Raw genomic sequence first — 5,381 nt, forward strand, 5'->3', positions numbered from 1 at the left:
GGGGCCTCCAGATGCCACATTGTGGACACTGACCCTGAACTCAGCTCCACGGCATGTTTCAGCAACTCCTGCACCTAGGGCCCTGGGTGCTTTTATCTGCAGCGTGTAGCACTGTGGCTCTGTATGCACTGGGAAGAGTCTGCCTGGAGCATATAGGACAAGGTTAGCATGATTCTGAAAATGGAGGGCTCAAGCTGCTGGACTCGGCCTCTTCCCAAGGACACATGGAAGCAGCCTGCAGTGTAGCCTGGCTTAAAGCAGCCGGCTGACACCAAGCTGAAGTTGTTATCCTGCACCTCCTGACAAAGAAAGATATGCAAACAACAAAACTCTGCCTCCTGCAAGCCAAGCACCTGGGAGCCAGCCTGTCTGGGTAGGACCTGCCCTTGTGCCTCTGCAGTGAGACAACCTTCCTGCTCCTCCACAGGAGGTGTTCATTACAGGCTGCCTTTGCCCTGCTCAGACTCCACTGGTTGGGCTGACACGTCATGTCTGAGTAGAAATTTCATTGATTTTATTATGTACAGCCAGTGTTTTACATGGCAGGATCAAGAGGCAGAAGGCAGAGAGTGATTAGCTGAAAAAGAGAACCAAAGCAGGAGGCCAGCAAGGGCAGATGCAAGGATGGGGAGGCGAGGGCAGACAAGAGCATCAACAGTCAGGGAAGAGATGAGGCTCTCCGGAGCCACAAGCCAGTTACACATAGGAAAGACATTGGCTGTTCACATGGTCTCATCTTGCTTCCCAGCCTTACACAGGCATCCTGATCCCAGCCATGGCCTTTCTTATCTCTGCCTCTTAGAAGGTGCATGTGGTCGCCTTGCTCGTGCAGTCCTGACCTGCTCTGCTGGCTGCAGAACCTCTCCTCCTCCTCCCTCAGCCCATGGTGCCTCAGGCAGTTGCTGGTAATTCAGAGGCTGAGCCCTGCTATGCAAAGGGGCTACAAAAATAGCTCCCAAAGGCTCTGGATGCAGCCAGCTATCTGGAAGGAAATGTGAACCCATGCAGAAAAGTGGACTGAGAACACTATAGAGGTCCTGACCAAGGAAAAAACTCCTCTCTGGCAAGCGGGAATCCCTTTGTTGGCCTCCAAAGGCAGAGCTCTGCATAGCTCTTGGCAACCCCAGTGGACACCCTTGTGTTCTCGGTATCCACCACCCCCTTCTCAACTGCTTTTAAGACCATCACTGTACATACCCTTTCTTTACACTACCAAGCTAGAGACTCTCAGTGCCACAGTTAGTCCAGCTGTGCTATACTGTCACTTCATCCCAGGAGCACAAATCAGGGAGAGCCAAGTGTAACTTACTCCTGCATGAGCACTCTGCAACACCCATGCCCGATAAACTGACAGCACAGAAGACAAACATGACAAGAGCTTGCTTTACAGATCACTTTATCCGCTCGATGGTTAACAGGGCTCTGGGGGCAAAATTACTGAACTCTCCAGTTCCAGCTCCCAGGCAGCTCTGCTGCTCCCTTGATCCAGGGCTGAACAAAATCAGCCAGTTTGCTGCATGCCCCAGCAAAGGCTCAACCTCATCTGACCAGTGCAGAGCACAGAACCAGCAGCTGCAGGGAGGTGAATTCGCCACTGGCGGAAGTCACTGCCTCCACTCCTGGCTGCGGGATTGCTCACTGTGGAGCCAGCCCAGCACCATGAATAGGCCTCAGCAGTGTCCATGTATTCCTGTTTCACTTCCAAAACAAATGAGCTGAATGCAGCGTCTTGATATTTAGCTGGTGATGAGAGCAGGATAGCATTCCATTTGATTTCCCCAGCAGAGATCCTCGGTAAATCTACACTGTGAAGGAGAGACCAAGTTAATCTGGAACTGAATCAGGCATCTCATTCTTCAGTACAGCAGTACAGATCAGAACACACTAGGGTGGAGGTTAAGCAAAGACAAGGCAGTACCCAGCCCTCAGCCCATCAAGGCCAAGCGCTGCCTGTTCAGAAGGCCCTGCTGGCACAGCGGGAGCCACCACCTCACAGAAGCTCTCCTGGGGCACGAGGCTACTTCCCAGCCTGACTTCTGCTGTCAGCGGGACACCGGCGGTCTCACCGCAGTTTCAAGAGTACATCAAGTCAAGCATCAAGCACAGTAAGCTCAGACTGCAGGTAATGAGTAACCAGCTCTGGCCTGCACTCCCTCCCAGCCCGGACCTGGCCAGGAGACCCTCTGAGCTGCACGCAGAGATGACAATCACCTGGGAATCCGCGAGAGACTGGGGTATTTCAGCAGTCAAGGGGCAGCGCAGCCTCGCTCCAATGCGCCTTACCGGCTGCCCTTCCTGACGTGGCTTAAAATAAACCACAAGTACCGACGGGGGCACTGTTCATAAGAACATGTTTGCGTACCTAACCAGCACGTAACAGTGCTCTCTGGTGTAACACTCGGAACACATTAAGCAGAGGCGTATGTGCCTAGGGTTACACACGCTTCCAAACCAACACTTTAACATGGATTGCTTTGAATTCCCTGAAATAGGAAGTACAACCAGTGCAGAGTCTCACCCATCCCATCCCCTCACAGAAGAGTTTGTGATAACACAACAGTCAGACCTTCATCGCTTTACTGCCTGTAAATACTTCGGTGCTTGTAGAACTGTCCCTGCATCACATCTCCAGAGTTCTCCTCATTTTTCCCAGCGAGGCCAGAAAACACCTCAGGACTAGGGTCACAACAGCGCTCTCCAAGCAGTTAAGCAATGGAACACCAGCATCCTTTCCGTCCACTCAGCCCTCCCTCTCCTCCTGACCAGGATCTTTTTAGGCAACTAACTAGCTAGAAGAGAGCCACATTCTGAGCGACTCCAGGAATAAGGAATAAGTCCACACTTCTTGTAGCGAAGTGCCAGAGCTGCTTATCACCTGGATGCACAGAAGAAACACCTGCACCATATATAAATCGCCTATCATCATCCTCCCTGGAAAACTCATTATTGTAATAATCTAATCACTACGCTATCCACTGGATCACTCCCACTAGCATCCATCCTGATTAGTTCCTCTGGTATTAATGTGGATGTCACAAGTACTTCCACGTGATTTTCCAGGCTTGTGTGCTTAAGGCCATCCTGGTTTCTGCTTCAAGACACAAAGCAGTTTGTTCATCACCTGTAGGACACCTGGGCACCAAAGCCCCAGGATTCATTAACTAAGCCAGTCGTCTTCCCTTAGGTATTCCTCTCAGTGAAAAACTGCCCTCAGAGCCCACCAAGCTCTCCTTGGCGCAGGAAACCTGTGTTCCCGTTTGGTTATTTTGGCTACCCTCCAGAGCCGAGTGCAACACAAGCATGCAACGCTCAGCAACCGCCTGCCCACAGCTCTGGTGCCTCATACCCATGCAATACGTGGGGTCAGTCTTTAAAGCGAGGGGAGCAGCCGGGGTTGCCTGCATTGCTCCTCCAGGGCTGTGCCCTCCCGCAGGCGCCGGGCCGCTCACGTCAGCCTGCGGCAGGCAGCACAACTGCTGGGGAGAGGCATCCTCTCCCGTAGTAACAGGAGCGAGGATAACTCTGTCTGCTCAGCCCAGGCATCTTATCACAGCGCCAAGAGTTTTACTACCAATTCCTTCAATGCTCTTTTACATTTCACTGGCTCTGCCTCAGACATGGCTGGAATATCAAGTGTAATTCCACGTGCAGGAGCATCAGCTAACCCATGCTGCCCTCTTCAGGAGCTGCTGCTGCTATTAAATCATTACCAGAGCACAACCCTGCGAGGCAGGGCGTGATTTGAACTGGTTTTCATGAACAGGCACATCACGAACTTCATTTGGGGAAGATACAGTGCTTCTGAAAAGGAAGGGCTTTTTCTATGGCACTAAACGCCCTAGTCTTTAGCTCAGGCTCATAGGAGCAAGAACCAGCTTTTCTCTAGGTAAAACATGCAGCCAGGAGGCACAAAGGAAGTTGTAGGAGTAGGGAGTAGCTGTACCCACTGCCTGTAACTCCAGGAGCAAGCAGATGGAAGGAGATGAAGGGTAGCAAAATCCATCCTCCCTGTGTCACATTCTGATGCAGGGGATTCCCTGATGGCACATGCCATCACACCCACACCACAGGCATGGGCTTGAAACACTGGCACCTCCTACTTCAGCAGAAGACTTCATAATTCAGGAAGCAAAGCATCCGGTGACAAAGCAGTCACTGTGAGACGAATATGCTGCCCCAGAACAAAAAGGATGGGCATGTGCTGCACAGGAGAGGAAGAATGCCAGGAGCCAGCACACGCACTGTGCTGGGCTTGTCCAGTCATGAACTCCTGAAGCAGGTGTCAAGAAGGGGTATCAAACAACAGGGACAGAGCCATCAAAATCCAAGCATTAATAGATCACCTCAAAGCTAGAACAAGGGAGGATTTTAGCATTACATCAGTACAGGGGAGGCCAGAAAGAAAGGCACTGAGAGAACTTCAACTAGTTATGTTTCATTAAAGAGCTGGAAATCAGCACAGCAAGGCTGTGTTTGAAGGGCACAGCTACATCAGGGAAGGTCATGGTCCAGCATGTGCCACAAAGGCCCACCAGTCACGCTGTCTCAGAAATGGGCTTTTAGCTTCTGCCCATTACACAGGAGGAAAGCGCTAGACCCAGCATGTCCAAAGCAGCTGTCTGGAGGCAAACTGCAGCCCATTTCAGAGATCATGTGTTTACAGGTCAACAACATTTAAATCTTTTGCTCCCATCTACCACCCAGAGACATCTTTGCATTTTCCTTTTATTTATTACCAAAGCCTATTCTCATTCCAGCCCATAGAGGCTGATGAAGAGTGTTTCTCTATTTTTCATTCCAGAGGATTATTACTTATGTTGAACCCATTTGTCCCTAACAGAGATGTAAGATGTAGTTCCCTAGGAATTCAGATGTTACTTCAAGTTCTTTTCCAATATCCAATTTGCCCTTTATTTATTTAGGGAGTTATTTCGGCAAGAACCTTGCTGCTGAGAGACACCAAGACTTGTTTACAGCACTGGTGCTGAAGGCAGCCTGGAGCTGGGGGAGTCGGGCAGGTGGCAACGTTACAGATCAGAGAAGTAATTACAACAGAGAATACAACATTAAATAAAAACAAAACCAGCAAAGACAAGGGAGGAAAAGGAACTATAAATTGGGACAAATGCACTGGTGTTCAGGGTAATCCCAGTGCAGAGGCTGGAGCGGGCTCCTGTGCAAATGCGTCCCAGTCAGACGTCACCCCATCTCGGAGCAGCTCTCCCCATGCACTGTGCCCCCACTGGGCTGCCCTGGCGGTGGCTCCTGGGCCACTGCTCAGCAGAGGGGCCCGGCTGGCTGCAGCGGGGAGCACGGCGCCGATAACTCCCAGCCACAGACACCCCAACTCTGCTGCAGACGCTGCGCAGCCCTGGGCAAGC

General features: G+C 51.3%; 1 long non-coding RNA gene across 1 annotated transcript; it reads right to left on the minus strand.

The window, feature by feature from the left end:
- Window positions 1-1,379: 1,379 nt before the first annotated feature.
- On the minus strand, window positions 1,380-4,169 carry LOC136017058 (uncharacterized). Its single transcript, XR_010613816.1, has 2 exons — window positions 2,212-4,169; window positions 1,380-1,805 (listed from the first exon to the last, which is right to left on the minus strand). It is a non-coding gene; the product is annotated as an uncharacterized LOC136017058 (long non-coding RNA).
- Between the last annotated feature and the right edge of the window lie 1,212 nt (window positions 4,170-5,381).

Source organism: Lathamus discolor, chromosome 6 (genome assembly GCF_037157495.1).
Source record: "Lathamus discolor isolate bLatDis1 chromosome 6, bLatDis1.hap1, whole genome shotgun sequence".
In the NCBI taxonomy this organism is placed as follows: domain Eukaryota; kingdom Metazoa; phylum Chordata; class Aves; order Psittaciformes; family Psittacidae; genus Lathamus; species Lathamus discolor.